Source organism: Hesperophylax consimilis, chromosome 24 (assembly GCF_061612785.1).
Source record: "Hesperophylax consimilis isolate HC1 chromosome 24, BYU_Hcon_1.0, whole genome shotgun sequence".
Taxonomy (NCBI): domain Eukaryota; kingdom Metazoa; phylum Arthropoda; class Insecta; order Trichoptera; family Limnephilidae; genus Hesperophylax; species Hesperophylax consimilis.
The window spans coordinates 29,014,643-29,035,478 of NC_142859.1; the positions used below are offsets into that span (position 1 = coordinate 29,014,643).

A 20,836-nucleotide genomic window follows, 5' to 3' on the forward strand; every position below is an offset into this window, starting at 1 on the left:
TCTGGCCAATCGTTTTGAGTTCGACCTTGATCCCCGAGATCAGCTCGAGATGATTCAGGAACATCTACATGTACCGATATTTCCATATCTTCTGTCATCGTTTCTGTTACTGTTTTGAGCTTTTTATTTACGGAATCGGCGCCGCTGCCGGTGGTTGAGAAGTAACAGGAAATTTTTTTCATATTTAAACTTGGAGTTGCACTAAATAATATATAAAACAACACGTAATCGTAACACAAACTGACTAAACAAACGTAAATAAAAATATACGCAGATGCCGCCATGCGATAAACGTCAAACCATAAATAAATGCGTCAAACTGTCAAAATCATAATACGCAAAGACATACGTATGAAGCTAGTTACATACGCAGGTTTGCTATTTAAACTATACGGTTACTTCACTATTATCATTTTAACGAATTATTATTGTAATTACTTAAGCGCAAATATTTTTTCGTTTAATTAATTTTTAAATAAAACCGTGAAAAAAGGTGCCGGAACGCCGTTCCACCGCGTTAAATGGAAAAAAAAGCACTGCTAATATGTATGTATTTAATTAAACCAGCAACAAACATTTTAAGTAAATATGTTTCTTTATACTACATATAAAATTAATGCGGTTTCGTGCTTACCATATCAATCACAAGATGGGGCTTATTTTATATGTAGATCACATATGGAAACTTCCTGGAGGACGATTTATAATCCAGAAACGATCACAATTGATTGACTTGAGTTTTGACTGAGAACTTCATGAAGTCTCAAGTCAATCATCAAGTACAAAGTACAAATATTAATTACCGGTAGACAATAGAGATGGTTGATATCCAGTAGAGGAGAAGCGTATTTATCGTACCCAGTAAAAGTACCGGGTATTTTCATGCGATACTTTGTACTTGTGACAATTCTCCAAAATACTCACAAGTATTTTATACTATACTTGGACTAAGTATTTATTTTAGAGATATGTGTGAGTATTTTGTAACCGGTATTTTGAACAGATATTTTTTGTACCTGTACTTACTATGTACGCAGTAACGAAAAGTAAGTAAAAAGTAAATAATAATACATGGGAAATTACCTTTCACAGCTCCATCAACCCTTCCCCCCCCATGGATTGGAATAATTATCGGGGGAACCAATTTTACGTAGAAAATTTGTGGGGAATCGTTGTGGGCGGATACAATCTGACTGCAGTTACAAAAAAAATACCGGTTACTAAATACTCATAAGTATTTTATACTGGGACTGAGTATTTATTACTTTCTGTCCCCAAATACAGAGTTTTCCAATAAGAGGTGTTGTTTTGATATTAAAAAGATCAATGGTTTCGTTGTTTGTGTGGCACGTAGCGCCGTATTGTTGAAAGTAAACGTTGTCCAGATCAATACCATCCAATTCCGGCCATAAAAAATCATTAATCATCTCTCGATAACGCAATCCATTCACCGTAACTGTTGCTCCAGCCTCATTTTCGAAAAAGTAAGATCCAATGACTCCGCCGGACCATAAACCGCACCAAACAGTCACAAGTTGAGGATAGAGAGGCTTTTCAACAATAACTCTTGGGTTTTCCGAGCCTCAGATGCGATAATTTTGCTCTTTGACGAAGCCACCGAGGTCCTCATCACTCAAGATGATTTGCATTTGATTCACTCAAGTGAATTTTAATAATTTCAATGCGTTGTTGAAGCGTGTATCGTTCCATTTTTATTAATGGCGTAGTTTCTTCTTGTCAAATGTCAAAAAATGACAGCGTCAAAAGTAACATCTACCGAAATAGGGGGCTATTCAAAATTACACCTCTTGGAAAACCTTGTACTATAATCCTCAGGTCGGTATAAAATGCTTATAAGTATTTTGTAACCGGTATTTTTACCATGTATTTCTTTGTACCAGTACTCACTGTACCCAGTAACGAAAAATACTCACAGGACCCACCTCTAATATCCAGGAACCCTAGGAGGGCTTTGTCGTTTTGTCCATATATTGTCCTACCTAACCAGAGATGTGCTTTATTTCAAATAAATCCATTTCAAATGAAAATGCAAAATGGAAAATACCCATTTTGCATTTTAAATGCTTTTCTAAAAACCATTTTGCATTTTGCATTTTAAATGCTTTTCTCAATGCATTTTCCATTTTAAATGCTTTTTTGCAACATTCTTCCTACTTTCTCCACTAATCTTTTTTTCATAAGCCCCAAATATCAGTCAGTCCTCAACCTCGCTATGAGAGATAATTTACATTTGTTAAGTTGCTCCCTGGTAGGAGCCCTGGCAATTGAGTGATACCCATTGATGTATTTAGTCTATGGTGATACCATTACAAAAAATACTGATTCAAATACTGAACATGGCCATGACGCTGTAATATTAAATGTTAGATAGCAGTTTCTATGTTTTTACGTTGGCAACATTAGTCCCGCGCAAATTTTTTGTGGTTTCATAATCTGTAGTCGTATAGTTTTTTTTTTCATTTATTTTATTTTGTATTCTATTTTTATTTTAAATACATAAACGGCTATACTGCCTTGGATTTACCATCATGTAATATGTTTGTTCTACATTGATGTCCATTATTAAATGAGAAAATTGTTTAAAAATTCTGCAATTATTTTAATTGTTTGACCTGAGAAACCATTTTGCATTTTCAATGCATTTTGAAAATAGGTATTTTGCATTTTGCATTTGAAATGTTTTTCTAAAAACCATTTTGCATGTTGCATTTTCAAATGGAAATGTTTTGACCCATTTCCATTTTGCATTTCAAATGGTTTTGGGTACCCATTTTGCACATCTCTGTACCTAACACGTCAGTGCGTTTCCAGTTATCAGAGACCGAAATGTAACCGGTTCTTTATTCAGTTACATTTGAAAGCGGTTCCTCATATTTAAAAAGAAAAAAATTTCCTCCGGTTCAACAAAAAAACTTGACTTGTGGTTGCTACAATTTTTTCGAAAAATATTCTAATAGGAACCACTAACATCGACGGTTCCGATGACAGCAAATAAACCGGTCTCTTGTCACCGGGACAGGAAAATCGACCATCTCTAATTAACGGTGCGTAGGTCATTTCATTTTGACGTAGGTCATTTCATTTTGACGTAGGTCATTTCATTTTGACGTAGGTCATTTCATTTTGACGTAGGTCATTTCATTTTGATTTAACATTGTAAATTCACACTTCGAGTGAACTTATTTATTTTAATTTTTTTATATTAACTCCACACAGGAGGCCCTAAAGAAAATAATTTCCCTCAGGGCCTATGTCATCTTTGGGGATGCTGTGTGGAGGGTCTTTTTGTGGAGAGGAAGGAGTGAACATGGGTCTTGAAGAGTCCCATGTTGTAGGAGGGAGGAAACACAGAGGCCGGCAGTTCGTTCCACAGCCGAGCTGTTGAACTTAAGAACGAATCGTAGAAGCGACCCGTTCTCGTGACATGTCAACTGTGTACAAATGTTGGGCGCGCGTTTGGCGTGTATCCCGACTACGCACCGGTGCCGAAGGGATCAATGACGCTAGCTCCTCAGAGCATCTTCCATTGTAATACTGATAGAACAAGGACAGCATACCTACCTGACGCCTGTGCTCTAAAGATTGCAGTCCGTCTGTTAAGATTGGGGAATCTATCAAACGGACCGCCCGTTTTTGCACAGAGTCAAGGGTTTTTTTCAGGTATTTAGGGGCTCCGGACCAGAGATGGCTGCCAAATTCGACAGTAGGGCGCACTTGCGATTTGTACAGGGTCAGCAGTTGTGTACTATTAAAGTATCTGCGGGCCCTGTACAGTACGCCCAGCTTCTGAGAGGCCAGCTTTACTCTGGCTTCGATGGAGCCCCCGTACCCCCCGTAGAGGCTGGTCACTTATAGTTACACCAAGCATATCAATGGAAGGCCCGTTCGGAAGATTGCTTCCGTTTATAGCGCCAGCTATCGAATCATAAGTTCACTAAAGTGTGTCTACTTATGGCTGTTTTACATACATGACACCTTTTTTCATCCAGTTTGTCCAATCGGGTAGTTGGTATAACCGATTTGCGTACATTTTAAGATGGTGGACATTATTTGACGTCTGCATTATTTGCTGTCACTGTTTTACGTAACTTACTGGAACACATCATTCGGAAAACAAAACTGCTTTCAACTTGAGATTGGATCTTTGTGCGAGTTCCTAGCTTTGATTAAAACTACAGCAACTATAAATTTATAGCAACTCCACTTCGAAATGCGTCTGCAGATGGATACATAACTGTAATTTTATCTTTACATTTTCAACACAAAACTAGTTTTAATTTAAAAGTGAGCCTCGTGCAAGTCCACAACTTTAAATAAAACTACACATTGAATACGAAAATGGTTTCCTCCGATTTTTTCAGCAGGTAGTCTGTAACCAGAATTGTAAAACTGCACTTTAAACAAGATAATGATTTCCTGTTTTTTTTCCTAGTTTTATACGATAGCGACTCCCCAGTTTAATTAGCATTACACTCATATTTACTATTACACATTTTAATTATTATTATTTTTTGGTATTCATAATTTACACCAATTCGTTATAAAGATTAATCAAAATAGTGATTAAGCACTAAGCTTCGCCTTAAGTTCTTTGTCAGTGCTTATTCCGGTCAGTTCTTCTTGTCACATGATTTCCGATTCTTCAACGTTCCATTTCCATAATCAAAATGTCCTCAAACTTAGTTTTGAAGTCTGTGTGAAGTGCATTTAAATGTTGAACGTCATTATTCCCCTGGACGTTTTTCAAAAACAAGTTGGGGAACTAGGAAAATTCGTGGCTTCCAATGTTCAATTTTTTGCTCAAATATATTAATTCTGACGAGAAAAGGAACGTAGACTCTATTTATATACCTCAATTAACAACTTTACGAAATATAAAAATACAAATATCAAAGTAATTCCTCAGTCTATTATATTTGTGTTAGGTTTATTGTGTCATTTACGGAACCCTTAAATGTTGACTTGAGGTAAATGGGGGTCCGCTCGTATGTACCCCCATTTGAATCTCGTGGACCCCCAAATTTTTTTCTCGTTGACATAGACCCCCAGCAAGCCGATATCGATCCCTGGGGGTCCATATAGACCACTTTGGGAGCCTCTGGTTTAGATAGTCCACACACAGCCCACATTCCCAACTAACCAATAAATAATTAAGCCTTCAAAAGGGCAATGTAGGTGATCAGTCCGATCACCTACCTAGGCGTCTACTGACTCCAATTAATTGGTTTAATTAATACTACTATTTAATTGGTTTGGCTCAGGGTCTGGGGCCGGCCAATATCAATAGTATTGAAGGATAAAATAGCAACTGAAACAACCTGCCAGTTAAATCTGTCACAATGTATACAAAACTAATACGTATTTCAAATTAAGAACTATTAATTGATTTTTAAAAAATGGTACTTACTTTATGGCTTTTCTGGTACGGTTTATACCTATTTATCGGTTCGAAATTTTAAAATAAAAAAATTATTGAATTTATAATTTTGCACATTGCGCAAGAATACAATTTCAAATCACTTCACACTTGCACTGTGAGTGGTTTATTTATGCTTGCACTTATGTACCTACAACCGAAAATGCGGATAGTAGATTTATTCGTTTAATTCGATCACTATTCAACTATTGCTTGATGCTTGGTTGCCATTTTCTGGAGCATGCGTCGCATGCATTTTGGAGTCAGGACTAGTTAATTGGTAGGTGATAAATCCTTACGCATTCTGGATAGAAAAAAATCACAATTTTTCCGTCACTCCGAATTGACATATTCATTGTGTTATGAAATTGAATTAGGTATTCTTAAATCAAGTAAAAGACATGTTAATTGTTTAAATTTTATTGAGAAAGCATATGAAATCAACTAGAAAAAAATTTAATTTTTAAAAAAATATTGCAATCATAGACATATGAATATTATTCATGATTGCAATACAAAATGTTCAGTTTCGTATTAAGGGTTAAAGCAAAAAGCAATTACTTCACATAAAGATATGAATTAGCTAGCAAAACAACAAAAATTATTAGGATGTGTGAAACACTAGAGAGAATCATACTTCATACGAAGAAAACATAAACTAGCTAGCCAATACACACCAAAAGAATAGGATAATATGAATATTAACAGATTCATAAATTTTCTTGTTATAATTCTGAGAAAAAAAACAATAAAGGAGAAAAAAATTAAAAATATTAAATTATCTGGTAATTAGATTAGCGATATAAATTCTTAGAATTGGGTTATTTAAATCACTTTATAAACAGGTCCCTGCTCGGACCTGATGCTGACGAAATCTGTGAAGATAATCTTCGCTTCTGTCACGGCCATGTTCGGTGTCAGGAAACCATCCAATGTAGTCACGCCTTCTCTCGGAGCACGGTCAAATGGATATCCCATGGAACGCCTGTCTGGGTACAACTTGTCCAAAACCCCGCAGTAGCTGTCAGCATCATTGCAAATCTCACTAGTGTCTTGGTCCACATAATCTGTCTCGTAATTAGACACCATTGCAAATAGATCGAACGGCATTCCACGGATATTACCTTTCGGTATTAACATGTGTTGAGGCCATCCGCATCCGCAGAAGTTGAATTGAGCCAAGGTTTTTCCAGTCAATTCACTGGAATCCAAATTTCTAAAAGTTCTCTCGTATGGAATTGTAACGGAAGAATCCAAAGATTTACGAGTTATAATATTGTTTCCAGGCTTCAGAGGAACCTTGAACTTGTCCAGTTCTATAGCCATCTTTCTTTGTTCTTCAAAATTGATCGGGACCATTTTATCGTCGAATTTGGGCAAAAGGAATATGCGAATCGTTCCGCTAACTTGAACTTTTCTTCTATTGCGCACCGTCAGCGAGTAAGCAAAGTTCTCGTGTTGCAAGTGGGTGAAACGAATGTACAATGGACCGCGAGGGGAGAAGTCGAGGCCTCTTGATAAGTCTACGTCACTCTGCTCCCAAAAGGTGAAAAGTTCATTGGGAAGCTTGTTTGGTACCTCGACATGCAAATCAGTAATCGATATTTGCGGGTAGTCCAGTTGCATGCTGGTGTACCGGGGCAGAGAATCTTTAAACGAGGTGAAGATATCGTTAATGAAAACATGCCACCGGTAGAACACAGGATCTCTCATGGCTGTGGAAGGATCACCCATCAAACTAAAACTTTCCAAGTATTTCCCGTCAGGATCGTGACAAAATGCGATGAAGGCATGACCCATATTATGAAAATCACCATAGAGAAGCTTATTGGGTGACAAAATTGTGGATTCTATCATATTTCCCAAAATATCGATTCCGGTCATTTCGTCAAGAAGGATTTTACCTCCTTCAGGGTTCACTACATATCCTTTGGCCAAGGCTTCCTTAATGTTATTTAACCAATAGGACATGACCTCTTTCTTTATAGCAAGGCCGAAATCTGGGCGATCTAAATCAAATATTTGGGTGTTAGCGAAGCGCGGCGGCCACGCGCGGCTGGATGAGCCGATCTGCAACTTGGAGAAATATGCTTCAGTTGTCTTCATGACATCAGGATCATGCCACGCTAAACTCTCTACTTTGGGCAAGGCATTACTGAACCTTTCCGAGTTGAATCTAGCGAGTATTTGTTTGTGCATATAGTAAAATAGTTCTCCGCGCCTGTCCTTCTTAACAAGTTCATCGTGGTCTTTAACTTCCATGGGATAAACGAGATGCCAGTGCCAATGGTGTAGATTGATACCCACGTCTTCTCGGAAGTACGCTACGGCCTGTTCCGGCTCTCGGCTATTGGCTGTGAACTCTGGTTGTATCACAATAGGTTCACGGTACTCATCGGGGAAGACGGTGGCTTCTAGACGAGCCTGCGAGAATATCTTACTATCGACGAACTTTCCAGGGAAAGAGCTTAAGATGTTTGGAAGGGTTATATCTCTCGTGTCCTGTCGGTGGAGCAAAGCGACAGAGAACGCATAGTTGAACAGATACGGATTGATTCTATCGCGAATGTATGCCGCTGTAGAGATGAGATCCTCGCAGTTTCTAGGCTCCATGAACATACCGATCAGCGTTCCAGCAATCTCTCTGTGTTTGGGAAGATTGTGTGAGAAGCTCTCTGATCTGGACATTTGAAGTAGTGTGGTTATGTCCGGTACGGTAGTGTTTTTAACTTCTATCTGCTTGACACCTTTCTTCGCGAATCTTTTCTTAATCTTTTCCTCAAGGCTTCTCTGTCGGTTCTTGAGGTATACATCAGGCAGATCGAAGACCCAGTTGGCGTACGTGCCTTTGGGCATCAGCAGTGGTTCCATGGGACGATCGAACATGAGTGTGATAGCCTCCTTAGGGTGGGGAGAGACGCTGGAGGTAGCTTCCATCGCGGACTATTTTCCTTTGCAAGTGATGCTCTGGGTCAGAAGCGCGCCACCTTTTAAACCTCTCACCAGCGTGTTGCCAAGCTGTGGCGTAACGGGTGTACAGGCAATCTGGGTAGTCGTTTTGGAGCTCTGAGACTCTGGTCTTGAAAATACCAAAGTGTTTGTTTTTTTTTACCTAATATCTGAAAATCATACTGCACACAGGAGGCATCGAGGAAAATGATTCTCGTCGGGGCCTATGATATCTTTGGGGATGCTGTGTGATGGTTTTTTTTTTAAAGAGGAAGTTTTGAGAAGGAAAGATACGACACGAGTGGTGACATCTGCGGCCATTGACGGACTTACAAATGTATCCCTTCCACTGCGGTGGAAGGCGTGGAGTCCTGCTGGAGAGGTCACCAGGTCTCCCTCAACCCGGTCTGCCCCACAGTTGGTGGGTAGATGTATCCGCAGCCATCCCCCGAACAAACCTCACTCCATGATCCCGGGCACCCCTGCTAAGTTACCAAAGGTAGCGTTCCACATGGAACGATCCAAGGCAGATGTGTTGGTTATCCAATAAATAGTTTCCGGGGCGGCAGTATTCATACTCGCCTCCTAAATTATCCGTATGGAACGAATATGCAAATGCACTCTATCCACCATAATAATAAAATCTACACTACACTAGGCACCTACTAACTGTTAAAGTAGATTTGGTATTTCTATCTATCATTAGTACCTACCAACCTATCTACAAATTATGAACCCAAATTCAAGTAGTGTTTTCGGTACGCCACTGACTGCTAGTACAAAATATATTATCGATTTGAAATACATTGTGGCTTCCTGTTATGTGTTGTCTTTGCGAATTTCCCTATTTACGTCTCTATCAGATCACCATTGACACGTGTATAAGATTACAGTACATTGTATGTTAAACACCCTTTAGATGTAAAAGGCGCTATTTAAACTATTATAATACTTAGGACGGGTTGTTTCGGAGAATTTGAACAATTCATCAAATTTCAGCGTTCATTTACAGGTTCTGTGAAAGTCCTATTCAAGTTCTGTTATTATATCATTATAGGCTAGTTGCTTGACAAAACTGAAATAAAAACAGAACTCGACAAAGTCTTTCGCAGTACTTGAAAATGAACGTTGAAATTTGATGAATTGTTCAAATTCTCCGAAACAACCCGTCCTTAGAATTATAATTAGATATCTATGTATAAATAAACAATGGAAATGTTCCTTTGTTCAAAATTCGAATATTTGTGTGTTTTTATGTAACTATGGTATAGAGATGTCACCTGTGAAAGGTAAAAACATGTCTGTAAAAAAACAGCCCTGTGTGTTGGACGTAAAACACGCGCTATTGTTTATTCATCTGCTCAGATAGACTGAGTCTCAGCAACTCGTGGCGGGGTACTGCAGATTCACCGATTGTTTTTAAATTTTGAGACATCTTTGCATTCGAATATTGTTCGAGAATCGTTGAGTCTGTTTTATATACCTATATAATGTAGAGGTGAGAGGTAAAAACATGCTTTTTGAAAAATGGCGTAATCTGTTGGATAAGCATGCTTTTTTTAAAACAGCTCCATTTTTTTCTATCTGCACAGACAGATTGAGCCACAGTAACGTGTGGCGGGGTACAGCTACTTAATAATAATAATAACTATTGTGAAAGACCAACATTCAGAAACGAAACATTGCATGATATAAAATAATAACTAATAACCAAACATAAAATAATTTAATTAGCATTTACATTTGTACATTATTTTTTAGTTCTACTAAATAGATCATCGTTATATAATTATTTGGTAACGTTAAAATACTTGCATTAATTATCATCTACTTTTGTTTTGTTTTATTCTTTTTTGGTCTTTATTCATTACCTTTCGTATAAATTGTTCTTTCATTTTGTCTAAGTGATATCATGATGTTTGTACTTTATCTTCTATTAACCTAATGTGTATACAATACTGCCTGTATGGGTGGAACCAAACTCCTTGAATATCTCAAGGACGATGCTGTGTTTTTACTTATGACGTCATAATAATACTTAACATGCACAAATAAACATAAATATACTTAAAATATGCGAACACCCCAGCAACGGTCCTTCTAGGGAAATGTTCCCATAACACTACAACTAACCATACAGATACTGATTATTAAGGTAGTTATTATTAAACTGTATGCAAGGGAATATAAATGAAAATGAATAAAATTGCTTTAGCTGTGTTTGTTAGAGAGGTACTTTACAACTTTCCTTTTCTCCTTTCCACTTGGAAACCCATACAAATGAGGTTGCCATAGTTCCATTGACTCTGGGCAGTTATTTAGATTTGCAGCTTGCAGGATGAAGATTTCCCTGATGATAGCCGACCAGAGAATAAATAATATCATTGTTTTTGTCAATTAGAAAAGATAACATTATAATAGATGTACATTGCCATAGGCAACAATGTAGTTAAATTGTAGCAAAATGTATTTCCTTTATAGCAAGTAGTTATAACCACAATAATAGGTAAGATTAGATTAATACAATGTTTGTGCGATTTATTTCTGCAGCGAAATTGCACAAGTCACCACATAAAATGAAAGGGTATAAATGGTTTTCAAAATCAGTTGAGCCACACACAATTACACAACACTACGTTCTTTCTCATTCTTGTTGCTCACAATTTCAACAAGATGACCGATACAAACAACTTATTGCTCTTGTTCGACCGCCCCACGGAGCCAGTATTTATGACCAAGGGTGCAAATAGAACAATCTTCGACATCCCCGACAGTTACTTTTCAGACCATTACAAGGGTCTGGGAACTGCACTGGCTAGTAGATTCCAATCCGACACTGACAATAAGATAGCTATCGCTAATATTACTCTTCCTGATATTTCTATTCCCCTGTAACTCTGAAGAGGAGAAAACTAGAGGAGATACAACTTTGAACGGCTGAGCAATAACCTGATGCGTGTTACGCGATTTAACAATCATAGGGCACTCATCGCAGAAGGATACTTCTCCAAATTGGAACAACTGGTCGCTAGTCGAGCATGGCCACCAAGATGCGCGAATGTCACCCTCAGCGATATAAACCGATCAACAGACAACTTGAGGCAAGATGTGGCAGAGTTGGACATTTGGAGAGATCGTTTTAGAGGTGCCATCGAGCAAGGTTTTATTGTTAATACCGCCGGCATCCAAGTTCCGCTGATGGAGCAAGGTGGAATTGACATTTGGGGCAATATGGAATCCTCGATTCTCACACCCAACAGAGTTCTTATGGCGATTTGCACAACATGGGACATGTTCTGATTGCTTTGTGCCACGATCCAGATGGCAGATATTTGGAGACGTTCTCCATCATGGGAGATTCAGCCACGGCCATGCACGATCCTATCTTTCATCGACAACTTGTTCCAACTGCATAAAGGAAGACTGCCTCGCTACAGCGTGGAGAGACTCAACTTTCCCGGGGTGACTGTTACTGGTCTGCAGATAGAGGATGTTTCAGGTGCACAGCCCAACAGACTACAAATATTCTGGGAACAGAGCGACATGAACCTGGAACGCGGTTTAGATTTCTCTCCGAGAGGTTCTGTCTTTCTCACTTACAACATATAGGTACCATTCAACGTTGGAAACGTTGGAAGGTATAGAGACAGGAATTTTATTTTTAAAAAGCTAATAAATAATACAGATTAATAACTAGCAAATAGGTCTGAAATTTGAAGCCTTTTGAAACTCACAAAATTATTAACACCAAATATATCTTTTTTTTTTTTTTTTTTTTATAAATTTAATTTAGATTAAATTTGATAATATTATTATTAAGTTCTGCAAGTGTTTTAGTTTTTTATTATTGTGACAGCTGTTTCGGCTTACAAGGCCATTTTCAAACTGTGGTTAGTCCACATTGAGACGACGTTTTTATACTATTTCAAATGTAAATTTTGAAGGTGCATACATTGATTTATTACTGGTTACACCGATGACATGATCTATTGTTGGTTAAACCAATCTATGTTTTCCCCTCAGTAAATGGTAATGGATTCTTAATTATTTACTAATGACTTTATTGCTATGAATTATTTGGGTGCATTATACTGCTTGGGTTTTGTGAAAATACTAAGAAGTGGTGAGTAAATTATTTTCCGTACTTTATTAATTAGTGTTAAATTTGGGTCATTCGTTCGTTTATTGATTTCTAATTGTTCAAGTAAATTTAATCTAATGCCCTTTTTTTCTATATGCAATGGTTTAGGACCCTTGTTGTTAAGTGGGGTATGATTATTCACCAAGAGATGTTCTGCGAATTTTGAGGATGTGTTTTTATTATTATAACATCGTATATGTTCTTGGAATCTAGTTGAGAATGCCCTCCCCGTTTGTCCGATGTAAGTGGCGTTACAATCGGCGTGGTCACATTTTAATTCATATATGCCACTGTTGTTGAGTATAGGGATTTTACTTTTAGAGTTTTTAAGGCTTGTTCCTAAATTATTGTTTGTTCGAAAAGCTATATTTAAACCACATTTTTTAATTTCTTTTGCAATTTTTTCAGATATTGGGCCGAGGAATTCGAGACATGCAAATTTTTCTATATTTTTGTTATTTACCGGATATATTAAATTGATTTTATTTTTATATTTCTTATTTTTTATTATTTTTTCAATGTTATTTGCCTCATAGCCGTTATTAATCGCGATCGTTTTTATCGTTTCCTTTTCTTTTACATAAGCTTTATTGTCTAAGGGAATGTTAATGAGTCTATGTACCATTGAATGGTACGCTGATAATTTATGAGACCAAGGATGATTTGAATTGGTAAATTGGTAATTGGTAAAAGTAATAATAAACATACCTTTGAAATATTTAGAAAACCAACTTTTACAGATACAACAATAAATTCAAATTCAAATCATCCTTGGTCTCATAAATTATCAGCGTACCATTCAATGGTACATAGACTCATTAACATTCCCTTAGACAATAAAGCTTATGTAAAAGAAAAGGAAACGATAAAAACGATCGCGATTAATAACGGCTATGAGGCAAATAACATTGAAAAAATAATAAAAAATAAGAAATATAAAAATAAAATCAATTTAATATATCCGGTAAATAACAAAAATATAGAAAAATTTGCATGTCTCGAATTCCTCGGCCCAATATCTGAAAAAATTGCAAAAGAAATTAAAAAATGTGGTTTAAATATAGCTTTTCGAACAAACAATAATTTAGGAACAAGCCTTAAAAACTCTAAAAGTAAAATCCCTATACTCAATAACAGTGGCATATATGAATTAAAATGTGACCACGCCGATTGTAACGCCACTTACATCGGACAAACGGGGAGGGCATTCTCAACTAGATTCCAAGAACATATACGATGTTATAATAATAAAAACACATCCTCAAAATTCGCAGAACATCTCTTGGTGAATAATCATACCCCACTTAACAACAAGGGTCCTAAACCATTGCATATAGAAAAAAAGGGCATTAGATTAAATTTACTTGAACAATTAGAAATCAATAAACGAACGAATGACCCAAATTTAACACTAATTAATAAAGTACGGAAAATAATTTACTCACCACTTCTTAGTATTTTCACAAAACCCAAGCAGTATAATGCACCCAAATAATTCATAGCAATAAAGTCATTAGTAAATAATTAAGAATCCATTACCATTTACTGAGGGGAAAACATAGATTGGTTTAACCAACAATAGATCATGTCATCGGTGTAACCAGTAATAAATCAATGTATGCACCTTCAAAATTTACATTTGAAATAGTATAAAAACGTCGTCTCAATGTGGACTAACCACAGTTTGAAAATGGCCTTGTAAGCCGAAACAGCTGTCACAATAATAAAAAACTAAAACACTTGCAGAACTTAATAATAATATTATCAAATTTAATCTAAATTAAATTTATAAAAAAATTAAATGGAGTTCTACGAATTAAACACAAAAACAATAAATAAATAAAAAAATACCAAATATATCGATAAGTTCACAGTGTTTGTTTGCAAGGTGATGAATTCTTGAAATTGGTGAATAAATAGAGTAGTTAGTATTGAGGTTATTGTTACATTTAAAAGTGTCTTTGCTTCGAGTTTGTCTGGCAGGTACATTCATATAAATTCCAATAATTCTGGGCTGTCAATTAGAGATTTGATAATTTTGAATAAAAATAATACATCAGTTAAAACTCTTCTATCTGATAGTTTGAGAAGTTTGGTTTCTGTACGTAAGTAAATTAGTAATTTATAAATTCGATGGAAATATTCATTTTAAAATTAATATACCGAAGAAATTTATTTTGTATTTTTTCTAAGACTTGAGAATGGAATTTGTAGAACGGTGACCACACTGTTGATTTATATTCCAATTTACTTCGTACTAATGAGCAATATAGATTTCATCGATGTGTAAGTTAAACTGTAGACTTTCGTGGAATAAGATACTGAGATCTAGAATCTGTGAAACTCGAAGAAGATTAGCGCCAATAATGAAATAAGAAAAATGAAGAGGAGTTTTACCTTTGAAAAAACTAATAATCTGGCATTTACTAATATTTAGTTGCAAATCATTTTCTGAACACCAACCAAATAGTGTAAGTTAAGTGTGAGACAGGGTATACTTTACAATTGTATCAGGGTGTTTGTAATAAATTTTCAGCGTTGGTCAGTTTATTTGTCTTACATATAGGGTTCACAGCTTATAGTAAAAAACAGAGTACAGGAAAGTTGTAGCACAAATTAAAGTCATTTAGAGTTTAAACAATGATCACTAATGTTCTCACTAAACCTCAACAGAGGACCCGTGGGTTGAGATTTTCCCGACAAGTAATGTCCCCGAAGGAGCTGTTACTTGAATTCCCAACGAGGATCCGGGGGGTTCTCTCCACTTGGTACTGGGGAGGGTTTAACTGGGCAATGATCGCTAGGATTCTGTTGCTTAGTCCAGGAGACTGGATACTCTGACTCCATATAGGTGTTATATACCATTTGGGGCAGGGTAGTGTCATCCTGTACGGGTGGTGAGCTGAAAGTTGCTGAGCGAGACGGCGCTATGCGTGTGAGGGAGAAAGTATTCGGATCCGTGCATCGGACCAAATACCGCGCGCCACACAATACCTTAATATTTAAAATATTTAAATAAGCTGACAAGTTAGATGCATATGCATATGCCCGAAATAGATCGTAAATTTTAATTTAAAAATACATGGCTACCCCATGAGAAACTGTGGAGATTTTAGACTTTGACAAATTTGTCGGGAACCCAAAAGTTTCAAGATATTCAATGAACTTACGGACGGATATTAAAGAAGCTAAAAGTCTTGCAGGTGAAGTGTAAAGTGTGCCTAAATGTCATAGAAATAAGTTGTACGTGCAACTAATTCTGAAGGTTTCTACTACATATAAAAATGTTATAATTTTTTTAACTAAATAAAAACATACAAAAAACACCCCTGCCATAGGTCACCCCATGTTGTATGCTACGTTTGGTGACTTGGCAGGTGTGCCCGGGTTCATGGGGTGAGGCTTGTATAGGTCTTAGAGGCGGATGCGATTGTCCACCTACTTTTGGAGAGATTGGTTGAGGGAAACCTTTTGACAAAATGTCTACAGCCGAACTTTCCCTACCCATCGCCTTGCACTGCAATGGGAAGGATGGGTTCATACGTCCATCACTCCAAGACACATTAACCCCCATATTCCTATTCACTCCTCGTACCTTTTTCCTTTCCAGAACTTCCTCTCTTTCCTTTCTTTAAAAAGACTCTCCACACAGCAGCCCACAAGGTGACATAAGCCGTGAGGGATTTTTTTTCTTCATGCCCCATGTGCGGAGCTATTGTACAAAAAAGAATGAACTAGGTACGTATTATTATGTTTTAATTTATTTATTAAGATTTGCAGGGATTTGAATTCGCGACCTCCAGAATTGTAGTCGAGAGCCTTAACCCTCGACCACAGAGTGCATCATTTCATGTAATGTTTCAATTCAAGTATCAAATAAAAAATAAATGTTACGTTTGAGTTATGTAAATCTTCTAAAGTTTTCCTTTACTTTCACATAAGGCGAAGCTTAATGCTAAATCACTATTTTAATTAATCTTTATGACGAATTGGTGTACATTATGAAAACCAAAAAATTATGCTTTAGTTAAATTGAAGGTTTTCCTATCGCTTCGCTTGAGTAGAATACAAATAAAAAAATAAACTACTCAATAAAAAATATAAATGCAAACTACTACAAAAAATATTTTTTCAGTGGAAATGTATGAACGCGTAAAGGAAACAACTTTAAAAAAATAAAGTTTTATAGCTAAGATTATCTGTGACACTTTCACTGACACGTTTCACCAAGGCGATGCACTACGTCGTGTAATATTTTAAATTGAGCCGCTATCAATAACAACCCTTACGTAGATGGCGATAAGGTTTAAATTCCCGTTTAACACCATCCGCCTGTTTTGATTTATGCAAGAAAAAAACATGGCCAAAAAGTGCCTTTTATTTTATTTTGTGGATGTTCAGGCATAAATATTTCATTTTTTTCGATCATTTTATAAATAACTTAATTTGCCACATTATAAAATAAAATCATAACCGAAAATGGGTTTGTAAGTAGGAGATTTTGAACTTTAAAACAGTTTTCAAAGGCTTTTACATTATTTTTTTCTGGGCTTATAAAAATACTCGATTATTTCAAAGGCCAAGATGTATTCTACTCGCAGTATTTAATTAAAGCATCTGAAACATTTCTAGGCGACCGATTTTTCAAACCAAAAACACATGATTTTGCATTACTACGTATGGCATCGCCTTAATTACATTTTTTGCTATCTTATAACATTATTTACAAATTATGTAAAAACCAGTTTTTAGAAGAACGTTTCTAGACTCCGTTTGTCAAAAGATTTTAATGCCTATTACCAAGGTAGGTTAGGTATACCAGGAATATACACATTTTTGGTTTGTAGCTGACAAAGCTGGACAAACCAAAGAAGGCGCCTTTCGTGTGCTGCGCACTTTTACCTAAGATTCGCAAATCCAGAATTGTCAGTGGTGACGTTTTCCAGTTGATCTCACTTCCTATACAAATTTCTGTGTATTGACCACCGAGCTCATTCTCTTATTTGCCGTTTTCTACCATTTAACACAATCAGTCAGCACGTCGTTGAACATTAAGAATCGGACCGCTAACAATAATACTCCTTGTAGATGGGGATAAGGTTTAAATTTCCGCAAAACCAGCCGCCACGCCGGTACAGATTTATGCAAGAAGAATATCGCTAAAGCTGTGTTTTATCTTCTTTTGCGAAGTTCAAGCAGATGTTTTACATGTTTAAATGTTTTACGGTAATTTTCTTATGAACTTTAAATCAGTTTTTATAGAACCGAACTGGTTTTTTTCTAGGCTTATAAAAATACTCGAAAATTTCAATGGCCAAGATATAGAATCTAAAGTATTTTTAAGCGATCAAATTTTCAAACAAAACCACATGACTTTGCATTACGAATTTCTACCGATTTATATCGTATTTTTCTTGATCATGTTTCTTTAAAATTACTTATTATTTTGAAGATTATATATACTCGTATATACATTTGTAAAGACGAAACGGTAATCTTATGAAATTCCCTCCATATATTAAAATCTCAAAGAATGCTCCGAAAATTATTTAAAACACATTTTGTTATGTTTTTTAATGTATAATACATATGAAATAATTGACAATGTTCCTTTAAATGCAACTTATAAATTTGTCGAGAGATTTTTGCTGTATTGTAAACGAGCCGTGTTTTATTAAACATTTTATAGTTTTCGCTTAATTATTATCGTTTTTTTATATAAGCGCTCCCTCTAATATTCGTATTTACATATCTCAATTTCAAACCATCTTCTTCTTTTTTGTTATTTGTTTTTGGGGTGCTATGCCGTGTTCCGCTAACTCCTTCTTTAGCCAACGTTTCGCACAGCATTTCGACACTGTAAAAATCTTAAATCTTCTTTTTGAACGCTTACTACGGAGACTTAACTTTTATTTATTTATTTATCAATATAAAGTTTTATTACATAAATTTATCGACATCTGTCTCACTAGGGTACACCTGTGTCGAGACAGACGTATACGCACAGACATAGGAATTAATAGACGAGAAGATAATGGCGAGGGGTAAAATCAACTGTTGAAGAACGAAGGGAGTGAAGTTGACTGTGATTCGTCAATAAATCAATCTGACAGTAAATAGGCATCTCGCATTATAATATCACCATTTACTTCTTAAAAGTCAAATCTGCTTTTGAATGAATAGACATTTTTACATGGGAGCGCAAATTACTCGCCACGTTATGAACAAATTTGCGAAGTCCAAATTCGGCAAAAAAATTCGGTTCCATTTTCAGAGTCGAATATTTCGTTTAAGTTTTTAGTTAAGACACTTTTATAAATGTTCATAATTTACTTCCCAGCAACCAACCAGCTTTGTGTTTCGCGTCCAGACGTTTCTCGATGTGATAGTAACAACTGATTCATATTATACGATGTGAATATGCTTAAAATAAAGTAAAATAAAGCTTTTATATGGAATGTAATACGACAATTGGGTTTATTCTCTTTTTCACAACTATTTTTACAAGTTTTCATAGTACAAGTCAACATTTTGCCGTGTTATTTCGTAAAATGAACCGATGATGCCTCGACCATAGTTCGCACAAGAATGATGACGTCACGTTTTCAAATTTCACTTGAGGCCATACGCGAGCACAGCCGGCTCCAATGGAACCGGTATAGGGAGTGGGGATAATACGCTTTTAATCACTTAGGGCAGGTCTACTAATATTCATATGTCTATGCGTATACGCCTATTTACTTGCTCTAAAACTTTCTGTCCACCGGGAACACAAAACTTTCTGTCCACCGTGTACACGAAAAACAATTTATTATAATACAAATAAAAGCCATGCTTCAAAAACATCTCATAGGCAGGTAGGTTCTGTACTTGCAGTTGGATACCTAATTATTTATTCAATAATATCTACGTAATAATTCATAATCAATGCTTTTCAATTATGTGTCGAGGGTTTGATGAATTCATACACTTTGAGTTCTCTGTCAAAGTTATAGATAATGGATATATGAAATATGTCAACACAAGTCTGATTGATGTCTGATGTTTTTTACATCTATATTCTGGTCCACGTGACAGAGAGCACGTCAATGCGCGAATACCGCGCGTTAGCAATAATCGGAGCCGCGGATAATTTAACCGAATGAATCATGTTACGAAATCCGTGCACATACGCACGTGCGCGTACGTTCCAATGCATTTACAACGGTCGGTTTTGAAGTGAGAGACATCCACTCGAATCGAAACGGTTGATTGAAATGAGAAGTGTCGTGTATGACCAGATCTGAATAATATAAATATAAACCGAACATCTAAAACTTTTTTTAAGTCATTTAGGCAAAACCTAAGTCTTCACATCATCCGCATAATCTTTGGAGATGATGTAAATAAATTTAAGGAGTGGAAGGTCTGAGAAGGAAAAGGGTATGAGAGGTAGACGGGGAATTTTTTTTTAAATTAATAATCTCTTCAAATTATTGGTAATCCGGTTAAAAAAGGGAATGCAGGCCAGTTAGCAACTTAGCAGGAGTACCCGGGTTCATCGGATGAGGTGTGTTCAGGATACGCCTGCCACCAGCTGCGTGGCTTGTCAGATCGAGAGATGCAGGTTGGGGAGATCCTTTGATCTCTCCAACAGGTATCTTTTGACCCATTTAATGTATAAAAAATAACCACTCGGGGTGAAATATGGCAGAGGTGTTGGTTATCCGTCACCGAAAAATCCACCTCTAGACACGGCCTAGAGTAGGTTTGGTGGAGGATTGGTAGAGGATTGGTAGAGGATTGGTAGAGGATTGGTAAAGGATTGGTAGAGGATTGTGTAACGTATCGTTGTTGTATGATATCTTCATACGAGTAGAATACTGGGCCCTCTATCTCCAGTATTCTATGAGGAAAAGATCTGGTATAAACACTGAATACACGTAAGTACTTAGTACACGGAAGCTGGTTTATTCGGAATATAATACTATAACAATGCAAGTAAGATGTTGCCCAAAGGTCGTCTAGCGAAAGAATCGTGCTCTCTTCGCGAACACGACAATATAACAGGTGACGGTAGGTCGCGTTCGGTTAAGTTCGGTAAAACCCGAACTTACCCGAACCTTTTAATAACCAAATACTACAGATTGGTAGACGATTGGTAGCCGATTGGTAGAGGATTGGTGGAGGATTAGTAGAGGATTGGTAGAGGATTGGTAAAGGATTAGTAGAGGATTGGTAGAGGATTGGTAGAGGCCGGTAGAGGCATTTCAAGTAACGTTTCGATTCTGGGTGTTGATATTTCTCCAGCGTTATACTGAAAGTAAGTA

General features: G+C 36.5%; 1 pseudogene; it reads right to left on the bottom strand.

The window, feature by feature from the left end:
- Window positions 1-6,262: 6,262 nt before the first annotated feature.
- On the bottom strand, window positions 6,263-8,374 carry LOC149412174 (phenoloxidase 1 pseudogene; annotated as a pseudogene).
- Window positions 8,375-20,836: the final 12,462 nt, after the last annotated feature.